We start from the raw sequence: 12,861 nt of genomic DNA on the forward strand, positions 1-12,861 counted from the left end.
TCTGGCTGCCTCTCTGTTTGCCTCTATGTATTAGGTGGATCTCCTCTCTCTCTCTCGATGTTTGCTGGGTGGCCTTATGTAGTATGTGTGGTCCAATATAGTGCATACTCCTGTGTGGTCCAATGGCACAATCTCCCTGATCTCCTGTGTGCGTGCTCCAGGAGTGTCCCTTCAGGCGTGTTTTGTGTGGTCTCCTGTTGTTGTTGAGCCTTGACTGCTTTCGGCGTGTCAGTGGGATTGACTCCCAGGCTGACTGACTGTGAGGATTGGCTATGCCCTTAGTATGAGCTGTTGTGTGAAGGCTGATCTCTCAGAGGGAGTGTGTGTCTTCTGGTGTCTTTTGGAAGGGACTTTGGTAAAGACTAATTTTAGCCTTGCTGTGACCAGCCCATGGCTACCTGTTAGGAGCTACAAAGCTACATGTGGTTGGCTGCTGCCTCTGCAGGACCTGGAGTCATGTGGGGGTGGCGTCGCTGTGAACTGAAGCCAGCTGCCACCAGTATTGGGCCTGTGACAAGTTAGCACAATGCCCAGATTCCTCTAGGCTTGTTGCTTCCTGCCAGCTGCCTGTAAGATTCAGCCGTTTAAAGAGCCTTCTTAAGGGCACAGGCCAGGCTGGCTGTCCCGTTAGTGAGAGTGCCTTTGGCAGTGCAGCACTAGCTGGGTGGAGTTGGGTCCCAAGGAGTCATGAGGCATGGCTGGTGGTTTTTACAAGGTTAATACAGATGCAGTTCTTGCAACATTGCCTGTCCTGTAACCACTTTGCAATATGCCCTGAAAACACCGCAGCCAGCCACTGCTCCCCTTGGGTTCACAGATCACTGAGAGCTGCCCAAGAGCAACTATGGCATAAGTTGTGGCTCACTGCCCACAACCAAAAGTTCTCTAGGAAGCTGTGGGCCATCCACTGCTGTAAAAGGCTTTTGCAGCTTGTGTGGCAGACTGGCCACTCAGTAGCCAAGAGTGCTCCGGGTAATACAGTATTAGCTGTGCGGGGCAGGGCCCAGGGAGTCACCAAGGCAGTGAGCCTGGGCGGATTTTACCAGACCAATTCGGTCTCAGATTTGGCCCTTTGGGGGAGGGTTGAACATAGAAAATATGGTGCCCTCCTGTAGGTTACACATAAGGCAGGCTCCACACAAAGATAATGGCTGCTTTCCCTCCACCCTTCACCCTGGAGCCACACTACTCAGTCTTTCCCCATATGTCTCTGGCTCCTCTTGAATTGTTGCCTCTCCACTGGATGCTGGGTGAGTGTTTGCAGATGAGTGAGTCTGTGTGCAATCTCTTTAAGAGGGTGCCTGAGTTTCCAATTGCCTTCTGTCTCACCAGGACGGGCATTCAGAGTCCTCACTGATTTTCACTGCCAGAGGTTGTGGGAATTCTTTTTCCCAGCACTGACTCCTGGGCTGAGGGGCCCTTAAGGGGCTGGGATCCCTCCCTCTTCTGGGGGGATCTCCATCACCGAGGTGTCCCTTCCAGGCTTCAACCACTATCTGTGGGTTTGGAGTCAGTCTGTTTTGCATCTCCACCCCTACTACCCATCTCAATATGTCCTCTTTTTTAACTCCTTCTTTACAGGAGTTCAGCTAGTCATCAGATGATTCTTGAGGTTTATTGTTCTACAATTTATTCGTAGCTCTGGTGTGATCCTGGGATACAGTATAACATTTATCTAATCCTCCATCTTAGACCCAAATGTGGTTTCTTCTATCTTTATGCTCTGCTATATATTAACTACATTTTTAAAACTACATTTTTAACATTACATCATGCTCCAAAATAGCTGCTGTAGCTCCAGTCATCACATTTGCAATCCAGCCAGCAAAAAGGAAGAAAAAGACCAAAAAAGAGAAAATGAGTTAAGGGTGCGGTCTTCCTTTCTAATAAAGACTTTTTTTTTTAAGCTGCCCATGGCATTTCAGATTACATTTAACAATAGTCAGCAGTTAGATCATTCTCTGATCAAGTTATCTCATCCTAGTCTTCAGATAAAATTTCAGGATGTGGAAGAGAAACCCCAAATAACTGCTTGCTTTAATGCTTAATATAACCAAAACCTCTCAGCTACATTTAAATTGATACACCTTTCATAACCAGACTGAATCTAGCTGAGTCTAAAAATGTATTAGGTTAAGAGTGACTAAAACAAAAACATCTAGTGGGGCTACAGAGACTAGTCTATTCAATAGTATAATAACTGTAATTATATTGTAATAATTTAATGATTTTACTGAGGACTTACTCTACGTAAAGCACTGTATGTGTTTCATCATTTTTAATTCTCAGAATCCTATAAGACTTCACAAAAGAATGGATAGGGGCTCAATAATTTTAAAATCTTACTCCAAGTGACACAGCTCACAAGTATCAATCCAGGTCTTGAACTCTGACTCCATTGTACCCACCCTCATTTTCCTTGTCTCCCCCCAAACTCTTTAGTAAAGCACCCAGCACTGCAAAGTATTTAGCATCAAGGAGAGGCATGAGGCAAGTTTTAAGGGTATAGCTGTGTTAGCAACTTGGCCAACTATATTAGTCAAGACTGTCTCTTGCCTCTGGTGTACAAGGTGCATGTTAATTCCATTCCCAAGGTTATCTCATGGTTCAAGATTGCTGTTCTAGCTCCAGCCATCACAGCAGCAAATGTGATGGCTTTCAACTGATACAGGTAATATCACCCTCCGCCTTCCTCACCTTGTCAGGGTGGTGTACTAGTAAGATGAGTAACTCTACATGCTTGCTTGGAGCTGCCAAGCACATTGTCACTCCCATCCTTGTTCTCAGGATTCATCTCAGTATACCTGAGAAGCTAAATACTTGAAGTCCTCCTCATTTGAAGTCACACAAACCCATTCCATGAGTTGGGGCAGGACATTATATGCCCACTCTCATATCCATTTGAAGACATCCTTGTTAATATATTGTTCCTAATGCTGTTGCATAATTAAGGTCTTTGTATTGCCCATATATTGGACTCCGGTGAGCTGGTGGAATTTTCTTCTAATTGTGAAAGCATAGCCTCTTATTTTGCTAATAGGACCGCAATGACCTGGTCTGAATCAGGGCAAGAAAGAAGGCCTGAAATCCTTATTTTGCATTCTCCATAACCCTATATCCAAAAAATTTGACCAAAATCATCAAGATAGATCCTCCACAAAGACCCCAGGAACTCCTAAAGACAGACCACCAGTTTCAAAAAGAAAGTTATTAAATGCATTTTATTTTACTTTGTTCATTAGCAGAAAAAATTCTAATGAGCCAAATTTCTAAGAGAAAGAGGAGCTCTAAGTTAAAAGCAACTTTCATATTAAGTCCAAAGCCTGTGCCACCTGAGCCTATTTTTGCTCTGAAACATCTGCTAAGTGTCCACGGATGGCCACACAACAGGTTTGTTTTGTTTCTTCTCTACTGACATGAACAAACTGTGACAGAGATGGAATAATTTTGACTCTCGTTCTCTGTTTTCTCTCCATAACATTTCACTTGACTGCATCAATTAGTAGTTATGCAGCTTTATTTGAGTACAGTCCATGTATTCTACTTATTTATTTTTGTGCTGTTGAAATAAGCTTCCATGGTTCTCTTGTTATACGATCAATTTATTAGTGGTCATTAAAAATCAATATAACAAGAAAAGTATTTTTACTTTCTGTAACTCACCGACTTTCTACAGATGGTGCCTCTTGCTAATTCCACAAACAAAGATACTCTGGAGTACTTTTATGGGTTTGGATATGAATATTTGGGAGAGGAAATTCAAGGGGGTCTTGGTTTTCCATATCTGAGTTAACGCAATGATTTGAAGAGCTGCCAGTGAGTGAAGAGCTGCCAGAAGTGAAAGCAAGTATGAGGTATTAGTCCTCCAGGAATTTTCAGATACCTTGAGGAAGATTAAGATTCCTCCCCTCTACACACTACCCCAGTTGGGGTTTGGGGCAATTCCATTCAGGTCACAACAGCTAGAAGAATCTCTGCTGATCTCTGGGTTACTTTTATTTGTGTATGTATTTTATATGTGTGTTTACTTATTTAAAACCCAAAATAACTTTGTAAATTAGATAGTTCATGTATTATTTTGGGCAAAAATTGAGTTCCAAAAGGTTACACAACTTTTCCAACATCATTCTGATAGGGCAGGGAACCTGTGTCCTGAGATCCTCTAATGTTCTTGTCACCACATACAGGCTTTTCCAAAATTAAAGGATGAAAGGCAAGAGGTTGAAAACAAATTCAAGTGCTTGAATTTCCAAGTGATGATGATTGTAATTGTGATTGAAAGTGTATCTTGTGCTTTTTGAGAACTTGATCACAAACCTGGGTAGACACTTCCTGCTTATGTTTGGTGGTCTTATCAGAGCAGTTTTCTCCTCATTTTTGCAATTTGCTCCAGGTTCCTTTTCCCAACGTCACATCAGTTCATTCTTTCTTTTTTAGCATTTTTTTAAAATTCATTTGAGGTGCACAAAACAATGTAATAGTTAAACATTTATCATTTATATCCCTCACACAGTGATAACCCCCCTCTCTCCATCCCCTACCCCTCTGACATCGCACACAGCCATTACATTTCCACTGTCTCTATTCCTAATGCTGTACTCCACTTCTTGTAACTATATATATATATATGAAATTGTAGTTGACATTCATTATTGTTCAGCTTCAGCTTCACGTGTACAGTGCAGTGATTAAGCATCTACATCAGCCCTGAGGTGGTCTCCTTAACGAGACAAGTGTCCATCGGATACCCTACAAAATCTCTACAACATTATTGATTACATTGCCCAACCTGACTTTCGTATCCCCGGGGCATCTTGTGGTTACCGATTGTGCTTTCTAATCCCCTCACCTTCCCCCTTCATATCAGTTCATTCTAATCCAAGAAGAAGCTTTCAGAAGTCACTGCAATGCTCCCATAAATATTAAATATTACATTTTAAACTTAAGATCTGTAACAGAGTGGCAAAAATTCTCAGAACTGCCATATGGATAAACTTTTCTCATTGATTATACATTTGACATTTTTCCAAGAAACTACCTTTTTCATTTAAGAATGATCAGATTGAAGAGACTTTAAAGAAAAGACATATTTCTTTCCCTTGGTTAGTGTTAGTAGAATGAACAATGATAAAGTAAAGTAAAATCTAAAATTTAAATTGTGGATTTCCTCCAGAAACACACAAATGTCTTTTGTTGTATAAGTAATTTATTCTCATCCTATTCTTTAAAATATTTTTTGACACTTTATTACATGCAGTAATAATTTTTCAGCCCAGGACAAATAATGGAAGAAATAGAACTTCAGTCTTATATTTATATACAAATATTTGAAGTAGTTCCATCCTGTAATCTTAAGACTTATTTTTGCCCTGGCCTCTTCTGTTGAAACTGCTTCTCAGAGTTTCACATTTGCACCTATCTTTATGGTCAATTATTTTAGCATGGTACTGTGCTTAGATTAATCATCAGAGGCAGTAATGCTATTATCAATCATGCACAAACTAGGAGACAAATGGCATTACCTTCCGTTCCTCTTTTAGCCTGGTACAGTGTGCTCCTCTGTAGGATACTTTAGTACAAAGTAATTTCCAGGGAAGTCTGAAGGCACATCAGTTAAGCATTAAGTTATTCTTTCAGCTTACCTTGTCTTCAGAGAGAGAGGAAATACACAGCAAGACGGACTTTGTCAACATCATAGACAGAGACTCCATGTGGCTGTTACAGTTGGTTCTGAGTGCTGTCACGAAGCAGGATCCTGTAACCTTCATTCTACCTCCTTAATCCCTCCCCCAATACATACATATATCCTTAGTAAGCTAATTCTCTCTCTCTCTCTCTCTCTCTCTCTATCTCTCTTCTCTCTCTCTCTCTCTCTCTCTCTCTCTCTCTCTCTCATTCCTATCCCTCAGATGTTAGGATTTCTTGGTTATTCACAATTGAATTCTGGTTGTTTGGTCCTGGCAAATTTCCCCCCAAATCCCAATTTTCTCATTTTATCCATGTCTCCTAACACAGTTTTCGTTAATATTATTCCACTTACTCCAATATGTGTCACATTTTTGTTCTTATTGTTTTTATTTTGGTTCCTATTTTTACCCAACTGGCCTCCCAGAAGAAGGCTGAGATTTGTTTCAGTTATATTCATCGTAAGTGGTGTGTTTAAATATGTAGTAAGTTGAATGTGAATATATTCTATGTCCTGAAAATATATAGCATGTGTCATATTTTACGTAGGTAATATGTCAGTCAGGATGCAGCAAGAAAGAGATGATATAAGCAGGTGGAATAATTGAGGAAAATTTATTAAGGGATTGTTTTTGAATGTATGGGAGGATTAAGCAAATACAATGAACGTAGTCATTGTACTGGAGCTAGCCACATCCTGGAGCCTGAAGAGACAAGGGAAAGGAGTGGTTAGTGGCATCTGGAAAAGGGGTTGTAATAGAGAGGGTTCCCTGACAAGAGCTGTGGCATTTAGAGAAACAGATGAAGTTAATATGTGGTGGCACAAAAGAGAGGGATCCTGGAAGATAAAAATCCTAAGTTGATTCTTCAACCCCATTCACCAATTTTTAAAACAGTTCTTCCACTAGCTGAATTCAATGGAGAACTGTAAAGCAATAAGTCTCATTGATGTGGTCCATAAGAGTCAACTGCCCAGGGTGCAGCACACATTAGAGAAGGAAGAGGAGATCTGAATGGGAAAACAGAAATAACCAAACAGATATAACATGCATAGTTAAGATCTACATAATAAAACATAACGATATTGAAAATTGCAAGATATTGTAAAGTTGAATTATCTTATTGAACCCATTTTATCCATATTCACCACCTTGTAGTTACAACAAGTAGCTGACACAGGGGTCTCTTGCTTAGATATTTTGTTCACTCTTGAATATCAAAGCCAATTTTCTTCATGGTATTCATCACTTAATATCACTTACCACTCAATAAATTAGACAAACATGAGTAGGTAATTCGCCATTGCCTAACACTCTAGCATATGTTTGAAATGTTTTCAGGCCAATACATTCAGCAATATGTGAAAGAATGACTTCATATTCTACCAAAATGTTTTCTTTGATTCGTTAAATGATTTAGCTTTTAAATTCCCCTTGATTAAGGTTGAAGATAACCCTTAAAATCTGAAAAAAGTCACAGTGCTGTGGTTTTTGACAAATCACCTCTGCTAAAAGACGCAAGCTCATGCTCCTTATTTATTCATCTGTTCTTGCCAAGGGAACTTGCCAGCTCCTCCTAGTGCACGTCTCCTGGGAAAGATGAGAGGAGAAATAATAAGGGCACCTTGAAGAAACAATGTAATTATACATAAACTACTGTGGGCAATGCTGAAAGTTGAGATGATTTTGCCATCTCATGTGAAACTGAGAATAAGAGCCCTTTTTCTTTGCCAGTGGGGGAAAAATACGAAGACTGTTCTAGGATAGATGTATATCTTTTCAAAGGCTTATTTTTATCATTTGAATCCTGGCATTTACGTGCTGCTACATGGGAAAATGACTAACAAACTTCCCCTCATGAAGACTGAACCCAAAGTTTTCCACCCCCATACTCTAACCAGCTGAGTCAACCGATCATTGACAAGTCACCAGATGTGAGTTTGTGACATGTTTATACCATTGGCTAAAAACTATCATTGCCTGTTGGGGCCATACAAATGTAATGGTTCTTCTTAACATCCACAAATAACCAACGCATCAAATGTCATTCTCTCTGTCCAGCATTTAGAGGATGTGTTAGTACAGCACCAGACAATTTACATATGAGCTTTTCGTTAGTCAATACCTTTCAATATAATTCTGCTTCATAAATGGTCCCTCAACCTAATGCGTTGCCCATCTTTGTTTAACAGGAATTGTAACAGACATGTGTTGTTTTATCCACCTAGTGTCCTTGCCCTTTTCTCTGGAGAAAAACCCTTGGGTTTTCCTTTGTGCAATAAAAACTACTCTATTCTCAATCCATGCAGTTCAGGTCGTGTGTCAGCTCTAGGAGAAAGCACAGCACACAGGCCTGGACAGTAGCGATTCCAATCCTCTGGGCTCCGTATTGGGAAAGCAGTGATCACACACCACGAGCCAAGTTAATGAACTGCTAGTCCAAGATTTTATAAAAATTACTGGGGGAAGAAAGTCTCCCTTTCTTCTGAGGTTAAGCCAATAAAGAGTATAACAGACCCTAAAAAAGGAAGATGGAGAAAACTCTGGATCCAGCCTTACCCGAATCTGTCTTTATTTGTGGACTCTTCAAGGATGCAAAACAAGAAATTTCTTTTTTGTGTAATTCAGCTAGATTTGTAGTTCTTTCATTGTAACAAAAAAGAAAAAAGAAAAAAGGAGAAGAGGAAGGAGGCAGTTGTGGAGGGGTGGGGGAAGGATAAGAGAAGAATTAATACACGTGGAAAACTGCAGTCGGGAATGTATTTATGTCTAAGGTCATATAACTTAACCAGATTCTCCTACCTTTTCTCAACTCTGGGCTTCATATATTGTATTATGGTTTAGTTGGAGCAGATCCGTTTTCAGGCAATATCAGCCTTACTCTGTCATCCGCAAACTGAACATTGCCATTCAAGTCATATTCAGACCTCAGACTGTTTACTTGGCTCTTTTAAAGAAAATGTCCAAAAGGACACCTACTCAAGGCCTTTAAGAGGAGAGTGATTAATCTTCCATACAGAAATGAAATTGTTGAAGTGGTCTTTCTCAACATTTCAGGAATAACATACTCAAGATTCATTATAGATATTAATTAAAAATGAACCCTTTAACATGGTTCCTGAGCCAATAATTTAAATTGGCTTGTGAAAATAGGCTTTTCAAAAAAAAATATCTATAGATGCTGGACTTTTCTTGGTATTATAGTTTGTATTTACTGTTCAACAAATATTCTCTCTCCTCACTCTTTTACTATGGACAAAGTTAGGCTTGGCCATGTGACTTGCTTTGGCCAATAGAATACTAATGATGCAACAGAGGCCTCAGGTGTTGTTCCATGGCTTGGCCTGGTATAAGTTCTAGTGATAGGTCCTAAAAAGAGCATGCAGCAGGTAATCCCTGCCACTTCAGTCTTGGCTTTGGAAAAAGTACATGTGAAGAAGATCTAAACGAACTCACAGGCTGGAGCCAAGCTGAGCCAACCTGCAGCCTGAAGTAAAGCCACTCCTCTAAGCTCAGCATAAATCAGCCAAACCACAGGCAATTACAACAAGATTAAAACGTGTTATAAACCATTAGTATAGCATAATTTGTGACTCAGCATATAGTGGCGATGGTTGATTGCTACACTTTGGGTTGTTATTGTTTGCTGGTTTTTAGTTTTCTTATTTGAATTATAGTTGACATACAATATTATATTAGTGTCAGGTATACAACATCATGATTCAATATTTCTATACATTATGAAATGATCACCATGATAAGTCTAGTTACCATCTGTCACCATACAAAGTTATTACATTATTGACTATATTCCCCATGCTGTACATTACATCCCTGTGACTTATTTATTTTATAACTGGAAGTTTGTCCCTTTTAATCCCCTTCCCATATTTCAGCCATCCCCTTACTCTTCTCCCCTCTGACAACCATCAGTTGTTCTCTGTACCTATGAATACAGTGAATAATTTGTAATAACTTTGTTATACTTTGTGTAACCACATTGCTATACTTCATGTGCCATTATATAGCTCATGCAGCCAGTAGACCTTAAGAGATACAAGGTGAGAGGAAAAATAATAAGGGCAGAATGAAAGAAATAAGTACTTGGACTAGAATATTTTCACTGAACATTAGCTCTAAACAGAGTCTTAGATGCAATCAGTCTAAGCAATTAATCCCTACCCCCAATTAACATTGAGGCTCAGAAAATGAAATGATTTACTTACCCCAGGGCACATGGCTAAAATAATACAGAATGGGCACTGAACAAAGGAATCTTTACTTCCAGCTTCACAATCTTTCCATAATGCCACTGTACACTCTCTTCAGTATTTATAGTCTAATTCATACTCTATTTCATTATCTTATCTTCTCATATCGGTAATCCTGGCTCTATGTTCCCCAGGCATTCCTCTAAGGATTACCCTATAGCAAAATACAGAACATTAAAAAAAAAACAATCATATTGGACATTTGCAAAGGTTTTCACCAGCAGAGAAGGGAGGAAATGCTAGTTTGTCTACTCTGTGCTTCCTGATGTCGATAAAAAGTATCTTTGGCCAAGACCGTTTCCATTTCCCCGAAAGTCTGTATTCTGGAAGTCTGTGTCTAATTTGTTAGGTTTTCTTTACATATGTTAACAACTGTTTTAGAGAATACACTCTAATTTCCATGTTATTTCAATGTGTTCTATTAAAGACATTATAAAAATCTCTATTACAAAATGAATTGAGACCTCATAGATTATTTAAACCAGAACTCACAAACTTAAATGGCTTCATGGACGACGTCAGGAATGTAAAACATGTGACTCGGGAGGCTGGGTGAAGATTCCAGCAAACTGGGCAGCTCAGGCCCTATTACTTTTGGGGGAAGGGGAGAAGAATGGCAATTCCTAACTGACTAATTGTGACCACGTTGCCAAATCATCGATCATTCCAAGGAAGCCACACCTTGGAATTCTATATGGAAATTGATCCATTTTAAAGGATGGTGACTTTTTTTTTAACATTATGATCCATATAAAATGCTTGTGAACTGGATGGCACTAACAGAAATAAATGCAACAAGGAGTTGTTATGAGAAATTAAGAATACTGTTATATACCGATTATAATCTCCTGACTGTAGAATTTTAAAAGAAATAAATCTATAAAAGTTACTAGGTATTGTTTTGAGTAGTTAGTTTTAGAAATATATTTATAAGGTGTACTTTTTGGTTCACTCTGTCTAGTATCATAAGATAAAATGGATATTGTATAATGAAGTTTCATAAAAATAGACTGCCATGTTTCTGAAAACATGAAAGGATAAAATATTTTCTGAAGAAATAGAAAATGGGATATCTGACAACACAGTCATAAGTTTATAACTATTCTTTCAATATGTTAAATAACATTATACATCATTTTTTTCTACTTGCATGAGGTCATCCAAATCAATACTAAATAGTGTGCAATTACCCAAATAATTTATGTATACAAAAGAACTTTCCTAGAATCAGGTGTTTCATTGCAATGGCAGAGTTAGTTTTAAAAGCTAGTATATAGTGAAGCCATCTGGTCCTGGACTTTGCTTTGGGGGAGGTTTTGGATGATTGTTTCAGTTTCCTTACTGCTGATCGCTCTATTTAGATTTTTCCAGTTCTTCATGATTCAGTCTAGGAAGGTTATATATTTCTAAGAACTTGTCCCATTTCTTCTAAGCTATTGAATTTGGTGGCATATAGTATCTCATAGTGTTCTTTTATGATCCTTTGTATGTCTGTGGCATCTGTCGTAACTTCTTTTAATTTATGATTTTGTTTATTGTGTCTTTTCTCTTTTTTCCTTAGTGAGTCTAGCCAGGGGTTTGTCAATTTTATTAATCTTTCAAAGAACCAGCTCATTGTTGCATTAATTTTTTCTATTGTCTTTTTGTTCTCTATTTCATTTAATTCTGCTCTAATTTTTTATTGTTTCATTCCTTCTGCTGACTATAAGTTTCATTTGTTCTTCTTTTTCTAGTTCTTTAAGATGTAATGTTAGGTTGCTTATTTGGGATTTTTCTTGTTTCTTGAGATAGGCCTGTAATGATAAAAAATTTCCCTCTTAATACTGCTTTTGCAGCATCCCAATAAATTTGATATGATGTATTTTCATTCCCATTTGTTTCTATGTATCTTTTGATCTCTCCTTTTATTTCTTCTTTGACCCAGTCATTCTTCAGAGGCAGGTTGTTTAATATCCACTTATTTGTGGTTTCTCCCATTTTCTCTTTGCAGTTGATCTCCAGTTTCAAAGCATTGTGAGAATATGGTTGGTATGATTTCAATCTTCTTAAAATTGCTGAGACTAGTTTTGTGTCCCAACACATGGTCTATCCTTGACAATGTTCCGTGTGTGCTAGAAAATACTGTATAATCTGGTGTTCTAAGATGAAAGGCTTTGTAAATGCCAATTACGTCCACTTGGTGTAGTGTGTCATTTAAGGCTGATATTTCCTTATTGATTTTCAGTTTAAATGACCCAGAAATACTGCCATTTGTGACAACATGGGTGGATCTTGAGATTATCATATTAAATGAAATAAGTCAGACAGAAAAAGTTGAGAACCATAAGACTTCATTCACATGAGGGATATAAACTGAAAGCAACAAATGAACAAGACAAACAAACAAACAAAAATTATAGACACAGGACAACAGTTTAGTGGTTACCAGAGGGTAAGGGGGTTGGACGGTTGTAGATGAGGGTAACGGGGGTCAAATATATTGTAATGGAAGAAGAACTGACTGGGTGATGAACACACAATGCAATATATAAATGATGTATTACAAAATTAAACACATGAAACCTAAATAATTTTACTAACCATGTCACCCCAATAAAGTTAATAAAATTTAAAATACATTTTAATGTTTGAACTTTTATTTTACACATAACATTATTAACTTCTTAAAGTCTAATTTATATTTGCTAAAAACCCATGTGCTATGTTCTCTCTGAATTATTTCTACAATGTCAGCAGTTTGAGAAGAAAAAACTATCTCCCTGTTAAAGACAAATTTCATAATCATTCAAAAAGTAAGTTGAACATTTACTGTATTTTTTAAGACCATGAAAAACAAAAGGGAAATAACACACAGTAGAAAATTCATGAATAGGTAATCACTTTCTACAAACAATAAGCAATGTTCC

The sequence above is a fragment of the Rhinolophus ferrumequinum genome, chromosome 23, assembly GCF_004115265.2.
Source record: "Rhinolophus ferrumequinum isolate MPI-CBG mRhiFer1 chromosome 23, mRhiFer1_v1.p, whole genome shotgun sequence".
NCBI classification, from domain to species: domain Eukaryota; kingdom Metazoa; phylum Chordata; class Mammalia; order Chiroptera; family Rhinolophidae; genus Rhinolophus; species Rhinolophus ferrumequinum.